The sequence below is a fragment of the Pantherophis guttatus genome, chromosome 5, assembly GCF_059756535.1.
Source record: "Pantherophis guttatus breed Tessera chromosome 5, ASM5975653v1, whole genome shotgun sequence".
Taxonomy (NCBI): domain Eukaryota; kingdom Metazoa; phylum Chordata; class Lepidosauria; order Squamata; family Colubridae; genus Pantherophis; species Pantherophis guttatus.
Genome location: NC_142067.1, coordinates 34,969,008 through 34,988,617, shown reverse-complemented (window position 1 = coordinate 34,988,617; position 19,610 = coordinate 34,969,008).

Sequence of the window (19,610 nt, the reverse complement as noted above, 5' to 3'; positions counted from 1 at the left end):
TTTCTTCTAAAGTTGGAGGATTATTGCGATCAATTAGATTGAAACAACTTAGTGTCTCATATACTGAATCAGTGAAATTATACCACTTTTCTAGGTACGCAATGGCTCTTTGATACACATTGATGGCTTCTTTCTTGAACTTTTGCACGGCATTCTCAGGCAAATGTTTTTTTATGTAAGGCAAATAAAACTTTCATTCCAAAAAACTGCTCATCGTACTTTTTTTTGCAAAGAATCACGCAGCTTACACATGATAATGTGAAGATCACATGCAAGAATTTTCTTGCTTTCCAGCTTCAGTAGGGTGTCTTGCATTATTGACATGAAGAAGTGCGTGAAATATAAATACAATTCTGAAATTGTTGGTTCATCGTCCTTTGCGAGTTCATTTTCCTGATCCGAAATAAGGTTCCAGATAACCTTATGGCACTCATCAGATCCAAGAGAAATAAAATACGATTTTAGAGGTATCCAGTTTAAAAGAAGTCTTTCGACCAATTTAAACAAACTTAACCAACGTGTTGGAACATGGCGCAAAACTTCATGGAATTCTGACTCGCAAAACTCAAAAAATGATTTCAACTCTTCTTGTTTCTTCGCAGAATTCAAAAATTCGGCAAAAACCTTCAGCACTACATTTTCGATATCAAAAGATAACTGCTTTAATGCATTTTTTGCGCTGTTGTGTAAAATGTGATTATTGCAATGAGCAGCTACAATATTGTCATTTTCCAGCAATAATTTTTGGTAAACAGATTTTGGTAAACTCCATAATTGACCGATGCATTATCTGCTGAGTAAGCTGAAACATTATTTATTTCCAATTCGTTATCACTAAGAACTAGACCCAGCTGATTTTTTATTGAGTAGAATCTTCGAAAGAATCCTCATAAAAGTCTAAAATTCACAAGTAAAATATTGTGCAACAATGGGATACATTTTGCAATTTCCCTTGTTTGATGCGTCAGTGGAGAGAGAAAATGGAATTCCAGTTTTAAGATCATTGAGAAGCAACTCAATAGAAACAGGATACAAAACCTCATTGACAATAGCTGATGATTTGGTTTTTCCACAAGACATCTTTTTTACAATTTCTGAATCATCAAAAATTTGCTTCATTAACTTAATACCGCAATCTTGAGCCAGGAAAGAAATATGGTGTTTGATCCCATGGTAAATTTCAGCCATTTCAGCTACAGTCACTACAGTCACTTTCTCACTGAAAGAGGAGTCTTTAACAATGAAAAATGAATTGATTCGCTTGTTGCTGGAAGCTATTTTCTCCTTATCTAAATGATTTTTTGTGCTTGCATGCTGTGTGACAGCTTTTATACCATTATATTCAATTGTAAACGACTTCTGACACAATTTACAGTAGGCCGTCATATTTGTTCTGTTGGTTTCATTGTTGGTAATCCATGCAAAAGTAGCTTCCCAGTCTTTGGTGTATTTGCACACTCCTCTCTTTCGTTTTAAAGAATTCGAAATCTCGCCGCTGTCACTCTCATCACTTGACGCCATTTTAGGTCAGTCGACACAAGCTACAATACATTTTAAAAATGTGAACTGTACATAATTTTATAATATATTTTTATTTTAATCTCATCATTAATTTTTTCGGAGAATTAAGCTCAATGGATATTCGATCTTTGTCTCATTCTAACTTATGAAAAAAAAGACAAAACACGATTCTCCTATCCTTATTCTCTTAGACTGTACAGCTTTAGATTACGTACCATTTCATCATAAAGCTTTTGAATAAAAAAAAATGTCCACTATTTTGTGAAAAAAAATAGTGAACATAATGTGAAAAAAGCGGACTGTCCGCTCAAATAATGGACACCTGGCAAGGGTAGTAATAATTTACATGATCAGATTCCTTCTTCTTCAACCTGTATTTTGGAAATATATGTCTTCAGGAAAATAATGGATGGACTGTCTCTATGAGAAGAGAAAAAGAAATGTGATTTGCTATATCCTGTATAAAATATCACTGACTTGTTGTATTATTCCATAAAAAAGAATGCAAAATAAGAGGAGGGGGAATCTCCCAGAATCTTGGTAGAAATATAAAAGAAACTCTCCATGAATTCTTCTAGGAGTATGTTTGGGATTTTGGTTTCAGATGACCTCATGGTATGAAAATGTTACCAGTAGTAAAGTCCAGTAGTATCTGTCCTTCCTGTGTGTATTTCATGTATATGTGTATGGGGAAAAGGAGGTGGGGAAAAGGAGAATGAATGGATTAAAGTTGCATTTATAGTGGTTTAAGTCAGTTTTGGCTAAGAGTTCTGTTTAAATTAGTTTTAAAAAGCCTAATACCTTTATACCTATAGGAGTTTCTTTGCAGAGAAGTTTATTATGTTCTCAAAGAAGCTCCAAGGACCTGCAGCAATTGGCTCATATGTATTGAAAAAATACTGTTAAAATATCCCATTCCTTTTCTCAAAACGTTGATTCATTTTTGTATTCCACTGGATGGACAGTATGGCAGATAAATAGTGGGAAAGTCTATAATGACCTTTGGTCGGATTATTTTTAACTTGTCGGACATGCCTTCCAGAGATTCATAGCAGCTACCAATCTAAAACTAATCAAAGGGGGACCAGCCCATAACAACAGAGTTACAGAAAACATTCCCACTTTCGAAGTATTGATTTCAGCTGAACAAAATACCATCTACCATGTGCCATGTGCCTTGTTGCATGTGGAATGAGATAGCGGTTGGGTCTCTGCTCGTTATGGTAAATAATTCTTGTTTTTAAAAATGCATTGTTTTCTTCTAAGAGTAATTTAAAAGAATGCTATTAATGTTAATGTGTTTGACCAAATGTCTTTATTAAGTGTTTAGTTTAACTTTATTCAAAAAGAACAACAAAAATGCATATAATAGTTACATTGAAAATTCAGCCTTGATAGCACTTCCTCTCATATTCAGAATTTCTTTCTATTGTGTGTTTGTACTTAAGAAATCCTCACCACATAAAGGAGATGAATTTGATATTCTTTTCCCCTTGTTGCAAATTACTTTAATTGCCTGTGCAAAGAATAATTGTCCTAATCAGCAAAGGTTGACAGATCATCCAAGAGCATTTATTTTGCAATTTATCCATTTTAAAATATGTACTTTCAAGATATATTTTGAATAGCCTGACTTCATGGGGAGAGTGCTTGTGAGTATTTTTGAAGAGTCCTTTTGACCTCAAGGTTCAAGAATTAATACATTCATTTTGGCAATCATAGCCAAACTGAATATTAATGCAGCATTCTAATTGATGGCTTTCATGAATACAAGATGTTTGAAAATGTAGCATTCTTCTCTTTGTTTAATTTAACGAGGACGTACAATACAGTCAATAAAGATGGAAAATTCTTGGCATTCTGCAGTATATTTGATACTGAAATGTTCCTTCTGGCAAGCTGTAAAATAAATGCCATCTTGTTTTATTCTGAATTAATTTTTAATGCAGTAATTCTACTTTACATTTCCTTACATAATCATCTAGAAGCTTATTTATAATACAAAGATGGATTGATTATATTGTATCTTAAAATGACACTGGAGAACAAGGACTTTGCTCCCTGAATATTCTTGGGTGTATCTTAAAGGTTTTGGGCTATTAATCATGTAAATAACCTGTAATTTAACTGGTCACATACCATTTTATAGAAACATTCTGTTTTGTCAGTGTACACCCTTCATTGATTATTTGACACTGAAAGAAGCATGAAACTGTTGCTGAAGTACATCCAGTTACAGCAAGTACAAATGGAATATCTCTGGAGACCTAAAAGCAGTGGCTCTGCTGCTTGGAATGTACCAAAAACTGTTGTTAGATTTGTAAGTTGGATAGCCATGCAAGAGAGTTGCATTACATTAAAAAGAAATGGATACTTCAAATTCCAAGACATATGACACATGAACCACTTGTTGACCTAACATAGATATGCCTTTGCTTCACATAAAACTCAGAGTAATGAAAAAAATTGTGAAAGCAGTGAACAAAAAATGAGAAGTTTTTGATATTTCAGACAGTTTTTTTTCAAGAATAACTGGAAATATTATTCTAAGATTAAGAAGGCATTTTTGTTGCTCCGCAGATCTGGGCCAGAGAAGATCACTTGGAAAGCATTCAAGGATATCACTCAGAATTTTTTTGGCAACTACAGAAAGCCACAATACATTCAGCTGTTTGACACATAAGCAAGATGCATCAGACACTGAGTACAAATGAAAATCATCAGCAAAACACTTTTAGTCCTGTTGAACTTATGCAATGTATCAGAAACATTATGAGATTAAATACATTATAGTCCTTAAAAGTTAATTTCTTAATTTGTCAAGATTTTTACATGGTACAGTTATTCTGAAATTATATTTGTGTTCAGTTTTAAGGGGTCCATTACAATCACAAAAAGTTTTTCAGGAAGCAAAACTTTTGAAAAAATTGCAGGACAGAGGCAATTACAGACAGACAGCATTATCTACCATGCTGATCAAGTGTGAATTGGTATTTTCAATTTCTCAATCTAGGACCAAGGGAAGATAACTGGTCATTCATTCAGTTTTTAAATTGAAGGTAGGATTACAACCTCTCTACTTACAATACAGCATCTTAACTACCATACCTCAGTGGTAAACATTTCCCTTCTCTCTGCCCCCCTCTCTTTCATTATTATTTATTACATCATATAATCTATCTAACATTTATTTTGTTATTTAAAAGATTCGTATGGCCACATATCTAAAACAACTCTGGATAGCTCACAACAGTAGCAAAAACAATAACTTTAAAATATCACCATAAATCTATAAAACAAAACAAAACATTAAAAAAATCTTTATTATGAATAAATGAATACACAAAAAATCCTTATTGCATTTATATAATTAATTTAAGCCAATCTACATATCTGACTATTTTCTTGCCCATATACAGGTCAATGTCATTTACAGAAACATCCTTACTCTCTCACAACAACAACAACAACAACAACAACAACAACAACAACAACAACAACAACAACAACAACAACACACACACACACACACACACACACAGGGGAGGGAGGGAGACACATAATAGAGATGGAGGGAGAAGAAGAGAAGGCAAAACTGTTTGGAGATGTAGGCAGATGAAGTCTTGAAAGGATGGGAAGGAAAGAAGAGAAAAATAAATTCTGCTTAAAGTGTTACAAAAAGATCCAGTTCAATTGTCAAGAAGCCCCTGCAAAGTACCAGGTAATCCTCAATTTATGATTTAAGATTGTGCTATTCTTAAAATGAAGGGAACCTTAAAATGATCGCAAGAATAGTACCCACCTGCATAATACTGTAGGAAGTTAGCACCCACCCCTCTCCTGGAAGAGTGAAATTTTAGGAAATACGAAAAAGGCAGAATATTATATTTCCCTGGGATAAGCATGTTTTGAAGCAGCTCCCATCTTCCTGCCCCCCCACCCTTTGTCAATGGGCCATTAAGGCTTGGGCCAGTCTATTCTACATAACAAAGATCTACCTCCTTCAGGCAGAGCCATAGTAGGAATTGCGAAAGATAGGATTAGCCCTCTACACAATAGCAACAGAAACTAACACAATGGGACCCATCTAGACGAGGCTCACCACATGGCACCTGGGAAGATTGCATCAGCCAGCAAGACCCCCACCCCCTGGGAGTCTGACAACCAATCAGGATACTCTTTCGGGGCCCCAAGAAATGCAGAGCCAGAGAGAGCATAAAAACCCAAGGATTTACTGTATCTGCCCTTTTCTGTTCAGGAACTCAAGCCATGTGATCCTGTCCACCATTAAACCATCTTTCCAAGCAGTCTCCATGTTTCCAGTGTCTGTTTCCCCACTTGGAGCAGAACCCAGAAGGATGTTTCTTCCAACAATTGGCGACCCAGCGGGACTCCAAGCTAACCTAACCAATGGACCAGGCCCAGGTAAGCCTCCCTTGCTAGCAGCAGACCCATTGAGTCTGTGGGTAGGTTTTCATGGACCTTGGCCATTTGGAACTAGGTTTTAAAGGGGTTTTGAGTTTGAGCTCAAAGGCTGCTTGGAAAGAAGGTGAGTACCTCTAAATTTTAATTTTAAAGTATGGAAAAGCATGGGAAATTTGTGTATGCCTGCATGTGTGTGAGTGAAGGCCCTTCTCCCAATCACAGTTGGATCTTGCTTTCTCTGTGCATTTCCTAGCCGCAGAAAGACTAACAGTCTGGAGAGCATGGGGGTTTTGCCAGAGCACAGGACCTTCTCTTAGGGAAGGAGGAAGTGTGTGTGTGGGATTCCACCTGGAAAACAGTCTGATTTCACCTCTTTGAGTGACCTCTAGCCGCCCCTCTGCCTACTGCTAGCTCCACCGAGCCATGACCAGTAGGATAGAGAAAGCAAGGGGGGGGTTGCCAAATGTGGAACTTTGTGTTTAAAAGGAATGGAAGCCGAGCGAAAGCCAAGCGTGTGAAGGGGGGGGTAATAAATTGTGAAAGGAAAACCCGGTTTTGTCCAGCCCAGACACGGGGCGAGCGTGTGTGTGTGAGAGGAGGTGCCAGTACCACCTGCTGGGGTCAGCAGGTCCTCCCGGATCCCCTTTTTGGATCCGAAAAACTACGGCGATTCCCTAAGAGGAAGGGGCCCATACTTCGTAAGGGAATCGAAGTCCTTCCCAGAGCTTTTTCTCTGAAAACTGACGGCGTGCCACCCGGCTAAGTCGAAGTGATCCTTCCGGAGAAAAGGAAAGGGTCATGGGTAGCGATAGTTCGCGGGTGGCGGGGACCCCTGTGGAAGAAGTGCTCGCGGCCTGGGACGCCAGGTGGGTGCCCATATTGAGGGGCATGGATAAAAGGAAATTAGGAAAATTGTGTCAAAAATGGGCTTTGCTAAGAGACAACACCGGGAGACAAATTTGGCTAAATAAAGGTACTTAAAAGAAAAGGGAAATATATAAATAGGAATGTTGGGGATTTTGTTTGTTTTGTTTGTTTGTTTGTCTCTCTGTCTTCTATGCAACCACGTGGTATGTTTAAGATTTGTGCCTTCCCTAATTTAACTGAGATTTATGTGGGAATGATCAGTGTGTGTGAAATCTCAGAGTTCTGTTTTCTTCTCTTTGTCTTCCTTGTTTTATGTGTGTGTGTCTAAGTCTTTGTGCGCCCTCGAGGTAATTGTAACTGTAAAATGTATCTGATCTCTAGAGACAAGAATTTTAAATTGTTAGGGAAAAAAAAAAAAGGTTGAAGCAATGAAAATGGGGGAGAGAGAGAAAAAAAGAAAGAAAGAGCCTTTGCCCTGTGTTTGTCTGGCCAACAAACACAGATTAAAGAGAGCATTTCAGTTCATTTCTGGGTTTTTTTTCTCCTTCTCTCTCTGTATCTTAAAGTAACAACTCAAGTTTATGAGGAAACGTTTTAAGTTTGTTTACAAGGAAAAAAATCAGTCTTGCATTTACTGTATGTGTTTAAATGGGTTTACCTGTTCATCTCTTTCCTGAAGCATGTGAATCCAGTTTTTTCTTATCTGTTGTGTCTCCATTTTGTTGAAACTGCATTATCTGTTTAGTAACTGCAATACTGTTGTGTTGTTTCTTTTCAAACTCTGCCTGCAAGCTATCTACCACCCCCCCACATCTCTAATCCTGTTACAGTGCCTTTCCTGTGAAGATTACCCACAAAAGGTGGGAGGGGACCCTGTTCTAATGTCTTTCAGCCCTGCACAAAGGACTCTGCAACCTGTGGAATCCAGATGGATCCAGATGCTGCCTCCAAAGGAGACCCTCCATCTGTTTGAACCAGGAATTGGGTTTGAATCCAGCCTCCACTGAAAGTCAGCACAGCAACCAGAGTGGAGCAGACCTTTCCAAGCCTGACTGACCAGCCTTACCACCAAGCATGCTACCCAGCAGACATGAAAGAAAAGACCCTGAGATGTATAAGTAAAGACCAAAAGACTCTTTTCAATTCCCAGAAGACAGCTGGAAAGACTATGGGGGAGGGTGGAAATTCATTGTAAGGTTTTGTTTCTTGTCTCATTTATATTGTAATCAGTTTATTGTAAGAATTGTATTTGAGAGTGATTGCCACAGCAAGTTATGTACACTCTAGATTTCTGTCTGGTGGAGAGGAGAAATATGTCCAAAATGTTTGTATTGTCTGTATTGTAAAAGTAGCTGCATACACATGCACACACAGAGAGACACACATTATTCAGAATTAGACTGAAACTATTCCCTTCACTTACCTCCACACAAAGCTTCTCCTAGGTTGATTTTTGCTCTGTGGCACTAAAAGCCCAAGGAGTCATATCTCCCTGCTAATTCCATGGGGAGGAAGCAATACCCCTCAGGCAATTCCCTCACTTGAAGAGATAGCAGAAAAGTGATCTCCAAAACCCAAGCCCTGACTGTGACTCACAAATGATGCTGCCTAGTTGCCCAGTAAAGGAAGATATATTGCACTGGTGGTCTCATGAGTAAAAATCTCAGGGCTCATTATGTGTAACACCAAAAAAAAAAAAAAAAAAAGGAATGGATATTGTACACTGGCTAACCTCAATTTGGACTCACAAATCCTGGATGCAATAAAGAGCTAGGGCAGGTTCAGTAACCAACCCTTGGAAATGGGCAGCCTGCAATTTAAAGGAAAATCATGGCTGTGAAAAATTTTGGGACATGTGTTTGCTTGAAACCTGACTGGAAGCTCACAGAAAGTAATATCTGAAGTCTGAAATTAATTGGCATGGAAAATTGGATACTGTAAAATTCTTACCAGAAATTTTTTCCTGGCTGCTAGACCTTCATGGTTGAAAGCTTTTGGAAGCCACTGAAGGAATCCTTTTCTGTTGCCTCTATCAATGCCTCCCCTTTGCATTAGAAAAATTAAAAGCACCCATTAAGGCTCCCTGATCTGATCAATTTTAATCTTTTGCCAAGAACTTGTTTCAAAACTCACGTTTTGAAAAAAAAAAGAGTAGGGATTGTAGGAAGTTAGCACCCACCCCTCTCCTGGAAGAGTGAAATTTTAGGAAATACGAAAAAGGCAGAATATTATATTTCCCTGGGATAAGCATGTTTTGAAGCAGCTCCCATCTTCCTGCCCCCCCACCCTTTGTCAATGGGCCATTAAGGCTTGGGCCAGTCTATTCTACATAACAAAGATCTACCTCCTTCAGGCAGAGCCATAGTAGGAATTGCGAAAGATAGGATTAGCCCTCTACACAATAGCAACAGAAACTAACACAATGGGACCCATCTAGACGAGGCTCACCACATGGCACCTGGGAAGATTGCATCAGCCAGCAAGACCCCCACCCCCTGGGAGTCTGACAACCAATCAGGATACTCTTTCGGGGCCCCAAGAAATGCAGAGCCAGAGAGAGCATAAAAACCCAAGGATTTACTGTATCTGCCCTTTTCTGTTCAGGAACTCAAGCCATGTGATCCTGTCCACCATTAAACCATCTTTCCAAGCAGTCTCCATGTTTCCAGTGTCTGTTTCCCCACTTGGAGCAGAACCCAGAAGGATGTTTCTTCCAACAATACCATGAAGCAGCCTCTGTAGGAGGGCTAGCCTTACATTGGCTGGGTGTGCCTCTTACAAGCTGCTGAAAAAAGTAAAGGTAAGTGGGCTCTGGAACTGTTTCACACGTGGCTGGGTGGCTGGATAATAAATAGGCTGAAGGCTTTTATAGCTATGGCAGCTTTTATATGCTGGTAGGAGGCGGCTGAAGGCTGACTGGAACCAGGCTGGAACTGACTCTGAGTGTGATAGAGTGGCGGGTGGATGGGTGAGGGTGAGGAATAGGCCAAAAGTTTCCATGAGCCCGAGGGCCCCAGCCCGTCTATCATCCATGCTTTCCTTCAGAATCCGCATGCTTAACAATCTCAATTGGAAGTGAGGATTGTGGTGCTAGAGCAAAGCAGTTATGTTGATATCTTGCTTAATTACTGCTTCACTTATAAACTGAGATTCTGGGCATGATTGTGGTTGTAAGTTGAGGACTACCTATATTCTCTAATCTTTTAAATAATCTTCAAAAGACATACATAATTTTTCAGAAATGATGACTACAATCATTTATCTCTCTCTCTCTGTGTATGTGCTTGTGTGTGTGTGAGAGTGATTAGAGGATCAGTATTTCTGTTGGTAAACACTATACATACTTATTATGCAAAAGGTAAGGAAATGAATATATTCCAAGTCCCTTCCCCACTTTTTTCTTCAGTTGCTTTATTTCAGTAACTACTATATAGATCTTGAAACAATATACCAGAATCTTGGCATATTGCAGTATGTGAAGGTCAAGTGTTCTACACATATTTGGAAGCAATTCCTATTAAATTTTCAGTCAGAGGCATGTGACCAGGAAAAGTGATCTCAAGCAGGATATAAAGTGGGGCAGTATAATGGTGTATTATTCAGAAAAAGCTGTGACATGGAATTGGAAGGAAAGAAGAAGGTGGCAGAAGATAGTATGGATCTTGGAGCGGACAAGAGCCCCTGCATTAAGATTTTAGCTTAATTAAATATCCTTTGGGAATCACTCTATGAAATATCAGTCCCAGGAACACACTCTAAGAATAGCTTTAAAAGAGTTTAAAAGATGCAAGATGTTCCCCTTTCACTAAATGTTCATAGTTCTGGGTCAAAGTCCACTTTAGAGTTGGAAAGTTAGTAGTGAAGCACCTGGAGCAGCTTGTTTTTATAGATATAGTTGCATTTGCCAGGCAATTTAATATGACTCATTCACATCTGTCATTTCAATTTTTGAAGTCCCATTAAAAATGGAGTGTCCTCTGTCAAGGAAAGAATGCAGGGATATGGTTCAGCTGCTACCTAGCTTATGGGATTTGATGATTGAACTGTATCTACTGAAGGTGTACAGAAGCAATATTTATATGTCAAAAACAAATATGGATATTAAATTAAGGTCCTAAATAATTTGACAACTACACTTGAGACTTTGTTGCTAATTTTCTGCTCTAAAATGCAGAAATAATAAAGAATGTATTAAACGGCATTGTGACTATTTTACTCTACGAGACACATGGAATAAATATTCTTTATAAAATCATCGGGGATTCTTACTCCTTCAAGTATTCTCAAATTTTCATCTAAACCTATGGAATGTAACCTTAGATTCATAAATGTACATATACAAGCTTAAATATAAATATAAATATCTTAAAACAAATGATTAAATCAAATATATGATCCGAAATATTGCCAATACACAATACATTCATGCACTAGACTTCAATATAATAATTTATTGAAATCTGGAAATATACTCAAAGGCAAGTGTATAAAATACAAACTTTTATTTAACCATATATATGTTTCAGAACAGAAAAAAATATATTATAGTTTACTGTATGGACCAATATATTACTTCTAACAAAGACACTGCTGAGAGAAATAAAGATAAGGAATCAACTTCTGTAAAATAAGTAGTGAAGAAAGAATAACAATTTGAATGGGGATGAGTAGCTTGAATTTACAAATCTGTATTCGCTCAGAAAGCTTAAGTATTGATAGATTTATTTATTTAAATCTTCCCCTCCCATCTCACAAATTTTACAAATAAATCATGGGAGATGCTAGAAAAAACATATTAAAACAATACAAACCCCTCCTCCCCAATAATAACATAGAAAACTATAATACACACTGAGAACAAACCCAATAAAAACTCAACCAACATCCTGACTTCTGTACCCTAGAGCACATCCACTTCTTCAGCACTTTGCAAAGGCTTGTCAGGGTTGGGGTCAATGTAATCATGGGAGATGTGGATGGCAGGTGCTGTAACAGAAAAGCCCCACTTCCTAGGCCCTATTATTAGATTATTTATTTATTTATTTATTTATTTATTTATTTATTTATTTATTTAATTAATTTTGATTTATATGCCGCCCTTCTCCGGAGACTCAGGGCGGCTTACAATGCGTTAAGCAATAGCCTTCATACTTTTGTATATTTTATACAAAGTCAGCTTATTGCCCCCACAAACCGGGTCCTCATTTTACCTACCTTAGAAAGGATGGAAGGCTGAGTCAACCTTGAGCCTGGTGAGAATTGAACACACAGTAATTGCAGGCAGCTGGAAGCTAAATACTACTTTTAGTAGTATTTATATGGCATTCTTTAAGTGAGGGGACCCAGAAAATGCTCCTTCTGTAAGACCTAGTGAGATAGGTAGAAACAAATTTTAGTGGGACAAGGAAATGGCCTTGAAGGACAAGAGGAAGAACTGCTATCAAGACATTGGTTAGATAAAAGAAATCTAAGTCCAGGACAGAACTGTAACCTGAGTAAAAGTCTCAGACACGACGCTACTATTCATGAAAATAAAGGAAGGAAGGGGGAAAGCACATTCCCTGCCAATAAATATTGCTCCCTTGAACTTATATTTAAAACTTGTTTCTCTAAGGATTGGAAAAAACTCACCCAGTCTTTGTCGACCTGAAGGTTCCTAATAGCTGAAAAGCAATTAACAAGCGATTCCTGAAAGTGGTTAGAAAAGAAAATATGCAACCCCCAATCACCTTTTGAAATTGCTGTGATAGTTCTTCCTTCACCTCCCAGAGCTCTAAACTCCCTGGAGATGGCTGCCTTGTAGTTTCTTCATGAGGAGTAACTGACTTAAGCGCTTGTGGGTGTTCTCAAGTGCTCTCCTTGTCCAGAGAGAAATCCCAAAAATTCAGCTCTTCTTTCTACCATAGTCATCTGCCCTTTCTTCCCTTGGAGCTTCCAAAAACTATTTTTTATTTGTGTGGCTGTGGCATTCCATAATATCATGTACAAGGTTTTTCTGTCTGTTCCGTATTTGCTCTGAGAAATCATCCAGTTTAGCCAGAGTGGATTTTCTTCAGTATTATTTGAAACAATAATTCAGTAGAGACAGATGACTATCCAGAAACATAATTAATCATGATTATTTATGCCATACCTAATTATGGAGAGTCATCCCCAGGGATAGAACTTAGTTACATTCTAAAACCTCCAGACTGTAATTACTTCCCATTGTATTGTAAATATGCTTGCTCTACAATTGAAAAAATATAGAGCACATTTATAAGAGCAGGGCCAAAGGATTCCATATAAGTGCCATATAATTATGTAAACTTCAATATATTTTAAACACACATGTATCCAGATTTTGAAAATAGTACAATTTGCACATGGGAATATAGGAAATATTTGGAAAGCAAATAAAACAAAAGCATGAAGAACATGGCTTCTGAAATTCTTTCCAATCTCTTTACCAGTGATAGCATCAGGGAGCCATCTGTATTTTCATATGTGTGTGTTTATCCTCCAACTGTTGTGCCTGTATGCTTGGGTGCATATCAGAGGTGGGTTTCACTTAAATTTGCTACCGGTTCACTCGGTTGTGTACCACTTCTGCACATGCGCAGATCGTATTTGATGACATCCGGCCAGGTGGGCAGAGCCAGTTATAGTTCTTTTTATTCAGTTTTTGAAGCAATATCCTTTAAATAGAAAAAGTCAGTCAGAGAGCCAGACCAAGTCCTGAGTCCGTTTACATAATTTCTAACAATTTCATTGGAATGAAAAGAAGAAAAGCAATGTTATTTATTTTACACATGTAGTACAACATAAGTAAGATTAAATTAAATCAAAACTACAAAGTGAGTGGTTTTCAGTTAGATACCTTGAAGGGTTATATCACAACGCATTTTTGAAATATTTCCTGCCTCATACTTCTTACTCAGGGTGTATAGAACAAAGCTGAGGAAAGAAAAACAACAACAAAAAAGCCTCAAAGCTGAGGGAAAAACAACAAAAATATTAACGTATATTTAATATGTAGGCAAGAGTCTTTTAAAAGTTAGTTGAACCAACACAGTGCATACTCCAATTTAAAATATTAAAGTTCAAGAAACAACTTCAAAAGACCAATTTTCATTTATCTGTTTTTTTAAAAAAACAATATCTTACTTTGCCATTTGCTTTTCTGAGATATAATAGACTTGAACATGGCTATAATCAATTTTGGAGGACTGGCATGATTGGCAAGGTTGGTTTCTCCTGCAAAGATCCCGCTCCACTCTTGTCAGGATTTATTGTATCCTTGCAGGCCATATAATTCAGGCCATATAAGTAGGCTGACCAAGTTAGGTAGAACAAATAGCCTTCTATTAACACATGTGAGAGCAGAAGGTAGATGCCCTGATAAAGAAGTAGATAAAATATGTGACAAAGCAACATTGACCTAGAAATAGTGCACATTTGGACAGACAGTAAAGACTTTACCATTTAAAAGTTGAAAGCAAGCAATACAAATAATTTTCTTTATTTGGAGTAACCATCCATCTACTTAACACACCTACTACCTATGCACATCAGGAGGAAAAATATCTTTTTGTAAGGCTTCTGTGCTTTCCTCTACAGTTAATACTGACTTGATAGTTAAACCTATCCACTCCAATAAATCCTGACATGTTTCTGTCAGGCAGGCAGTTTTAGTTGTCTCCTGAGCAGATAAAATTCCCAGAGCTTTCAAAATGAAGAGTTTAGCAAAATAAAAATAGATGTACTTATATTTTTGAATTATTAAAAACTTCATTTTGGAAATTCTGAAAATTATAATCTCTGCAATGTACCCCCTTCTTGGCTGCCAATTATACCTTCTTTAAGCAATGGAAGCATAGATTATGAAAAGACCCCAAACAATGCCCAATTGCATGTCTCACAGCAATGTAAACTCTAAAATTGTAGTTTGCTGGCAGTAATTTAGACTGGCGATTTTAAGCCTTGTCCATCTGAGAGGACCAATCTCCCTGGTAACAGTATAGCAGAAATCCAGACAAGTGTTAAATGTTGTAACAGGCTGGCAGCTATCAAATTAAAATAATGTGCCAAAATGAAACAGCTTGTCGGACAGCAAGTTTCACAGGGCAAGCAGTGTCAAGCTGCTTCTCTTGCAGCAGCTTTTTGCCTTTCACAATGTGGTGGAAGAAACCTGCAATTCTGTGGCATGATCTTATGAAGTGGTTTACAATGCCTGCTCTGGTTTCTCTACTATCCTTCTCCACCCCAAGGCACACAAGACCATTGTATGGAGCATGTGAGAAAGGCAGCATACACCCACAAAATATGTATTGTGCCCTACCCTGATTATGCTGACATCACTGTCAGTCACAGAACCGTGGATGAGTTTATCCTGCCCTTCAAGCTGCTTTTCCATCTTGTTTTCATGGGAAGCCTCACATGGTAGGGGACCTATTCATCATTTCTACATACAGAAGTGCTTACAATGTCTGTCTTTTAGGTCCCAAAGCCCTGTGAAAGAAAAGTATGAATGGTCTTCACCAGTGGTGAAATGTAAAATTTGTTACTACCGGTTCTGTGGGTGTGGCTTGATGTGTGTGGGGGTAATATGATTGAGTGGGCGTGGCTAACTTTTTTTTTGTACTTTTAAAACCATTTTTTCTACAAACTCTTTGGCTGAAGAGGTTATAACAAAAATGCTTTTAAAAGCCTCTGATGATCCCAGCTGAGCCGCGCGATCATCAGAGGCTTTTTTTTTAACTTTTAAAAGCATTTTTTCGGCCAAAGAGGTTGTAGAAAAAATGCTTTTAAAAATAAAAAAAAAGCCTCTGATGATTGGGCGGCTCAACTGGGCAATGGGGGGGGGGCAGGGATTTTTGCTACCGGTTCTCTGAACCACCCGCCTCCATCGCTACTGGATCAGGCGATCTGGTCCGAACCGGGAGCATTTCACCCCTGGTCTTCACTTTTGTTTCATCTTACAGTAAATACATGTTTATGCTCAGATGGGAATAAAACTCCTTCAAGTAATTCTTCATATATAATTCAGGAAGGACACACTTCAGTTTATATCCAAAACAAAATGCCCCCATTTAATTCCATGCATGGATGAAATCATGCGTACCTTCCGTCGCACGCTTAAGACGTTCCTATTCCAGCAAGCCGGCCTGACCTAAACTTTTCCTCTTTTAAATGGGAATTTTAAATTTGGTTTTAAAATATTGAGGTTTTAAAATGGTTCAGCCAAATTTATTTAATTTGTTTTATCTCTATTTTAAAATTTGTATTTATATGTTTTATTTTATGGCTGTTCACCGCCCTGAGTCCTTCGGGAGTAGGGCGGTATACAAATCTAATAAAATAAAATAAAATAAAATAATACAAATCTTGTCTTTTCTGTTGGGCATTTATCACTCAAAATCAATGCATGGAACATTTTGTATACTCCTAGATTATGATTTCCCCAGCCCCCAACCCATTCTTCTGCAGGAAGTTCTTTTTCTATTTGGCCAATGTTAATTCCAAAGTGCTCCATTGGCTCTTTGTGTCAGAGATCTAGTAATACCTACTGGCACTACTCCTCTGCTGGTCTCTCCTCTTATGCAATTGTGCACAAAATACATCCAAACTGATACTTGCCGAATAAGGAGTGAATAAAGAGTGAGTAAAGAAAGAACTGTGGTGTATGAAGCCTTCTTTAGTTCTCCTTGGTTGACCTTTGCCATATTTTATAACAATTAATTAAAACCAATGTAAACTAAAATTATGTATTCTATTATTAATTGTAGAGAAGAGATTCCTTTTAATGAAATTTATCTATAATCCAAGTACAATATACATACTAATGAATGCATAATCTTAGATCTACTCACTCAAGCAGATGACAGATAAGTAACAAACAAACAACCGAGGAAAGTTTTGGTTTTTTTTCCTTTTGGCTATCTTTTTAGAGCGGTGAGTAAAATAATAGTGGAGATGGGTGGGGAGAGAAGAGAATAATAAGGAAAGAGAATGAAAGAACCAGAACTGGTAGAAATTCATTCAAGACAAACAAAGAGACAATTGGGACTTTAATTAGGTAGACAGATGGACAGGATAGATTAATAGATGGCTAGATTGATTGAAATTGGGAAAAGGTAGGAGTATACAGAAAAACAGACAACAGCATGAAAGCAACAAATTAGAAGCCTCTCTCCCTCTCTCTCTCTCCCTCCCTCCCTCTCTCTCATTCTCTCTTTTTCTCTTTCTCTCTTCAAACAGAATGAGCTGCTATTGCAAACATATCCTAGTAAATGGAATGAGGAGAAACAAAGTAGCAGAGGCAGAAAAGCAAACCTATCCCACCCCAAAAGAGTTCTTATTGGCATTGCTTATTAAGGTGATAAAATTCATTGGCCAGCTATTTGTGTCAGTTTCACGGGCCCATCTCACATGCTGCCAAAATTTTCTATACATGCAATTAAAATTACAACATTGCATATTTCTGAAAATTTCTGAAGCAGGGTGAAAATCAGTTTCCAAAGAAACAGTTAACATTAGAGACATTTGATTCTCAATTTTGACACAAATGTCTGATTCACATTGATTTTTATTTAACCAAACCTTTGAACTAAATATTGTAAATAATTTTATGCCATTGCTTCCAGCGATTCTAGGAAGAATAACATAGATTTAAAAAACAGGTTTTGATCAAACTATTCTCACACATTTTTTAAAACTATGGCTTAAACTTCTTAAAATATCTTGTTATGTATGAAACTTGGAGTGGCAGTGATGTTCCAGCTTCAGATATTGGCAACATATCTAGTTCTTCTTATGGGACTTGTTGAGTCTGGGACGTAATATGTAGTTGGATTATCTTAAATAGCTAGAGCAGTTTCTTCTTCATTATGTTGAAATATTGGGTAAATACCCTTGTTTCCCTGAAAATAAGACCCTGTCTTATATATATATTTTTGCCACCAAAAAAGGCACCAGGTCTTATTTTTAGGGGTGGATGTCGTCCACTGACTCATCTCAATTGCACATGTTGCCCCGGCCTCCTTTTCACTGTTAGAGGCCTTCAGGAACTTCTTCGGCCAGCAAGGCCAGCAAAGCTTTCCTGAAGGCCTCTGCAGCTGATAACAGAGCTCCGGATTGATCCGGAGTGCTGTTATCGGCTACAGAGGCCTTCAGGAAAGACTTGCTGGCTGCAGAAGAAATGGGCCAAGGTGTGCAAGGCCTGGCTGCAACTGTCTGAAGGTAAGTAGTAGAGCAGCTCCACCTCCCCATCCCTATCCTCACCCTAGCTTAATTTTTATCTGTGCACCCTGGAGTGGGCAGGTCTTAATTAGGGCTTATTTGGGGTCTAGGGTTTATATTAGGCACACATGTAAAAATCAAGCTAGGACTTACTTCTGAGTAGGTGATATTTTCAGGGAAACACAGTAGTTCTTTCTCAGTTAATATGGATGTAGGACTTTTGGCCCACTATAGTTCCCTCATACCTTTCATATATCCTGCTATTTTTGTAGTAGTATTCCATTAATTCCAGTTTCTTTCATCTTGTTCATATGTGGTTTGTTGCAGTAGCTAATTTATAATCAGATTTCCCAACATCTGGCACAAATTCTAATCCAGGTGTTTTATATCTGAAGTTGGCAGGTGAAGAGATTGGGATTCTTTGCTAAGAAATCCTACAGGTAAAGCAACAGTTGGGATTTGAATCCTGGTCTCCCATGTCAAAGGGTATTGCTCTAACCATTACACTATCTGGCCAGATTTATAACACACACACACACACACACACACACTCTTTATATATGAGTAGCAAAAATATAGACATACATATATCTGATAGTTTTCTCTACATAAATTGCCACATACAACCTTTTTCTGAAATATTTTTGTTGATGGTATGGTGGTTTTTTGCTTGCTGCTCTTGAAAAAAATCTTCATCTGTATTAGAACTTTATACCTTCAAGGTTTGTTCATTATTTGGAATGGCATGGCCTGTCTGAACAAATGCCCATCTCTTGTCGGGTATTTCAAGTATACATTGCTATTTTTACATTACCATTTCAAAATTGAATTAAAAAGAGATCTTTAATTCAAAACTGAATTTAAAAAAGCAGTGTATTTATTATTAATGGGTAAGTTTTGCAAGCCAAAATAGTGCTTTGGAGTAGAGACATTGATGTATTCTCATTGTATTCTTTTTCATTGTTTGTTTTATTGTTCAATTACTTTACTTCCATTATGTTTACTCTCCTTTTATTTCTTCCTTTTCATTGTAAGTTGCCTAGAGCAGCCCCATGCCAAAATAGGTGGCAAATAAATTTCACAAATAAATTTCACAAATAAATAAATAAATAAATAAATAAATAAATAAATAAATAAATAAATAAATAAACATACGTCTACATCTCTCTATTTATATTCTTTCTATCTATCTATCTATCTATCTATCTATCTATCTATCTATCTATCTATCTATCTATCTATCTATCTATCTATCATCAGCTATCTATCTATCTCATCTCTCCCTCTCCCTCTTCTATCTATTTATCTATTATTATCTATCCATCTTATATATTTCTATCTGCAAAATACCTCAAATGCTTCAGTTCTCTTTAGAGACGGAGACAAACTTCATTTGAATTTCAATATGAATATACACAATTAATGATTCCTGAATATGTAAAATACAAGTCTCAGCTCAACTCATTATTTCAGAAAAAAATCTGCACACCTTCATTGGCACACATAATGAAAGGGACTTTCTTGTTTTTTTTCCAAAATATTTCTTGACTTTCTGGTCTAGTCTATAGCTCTGGGAT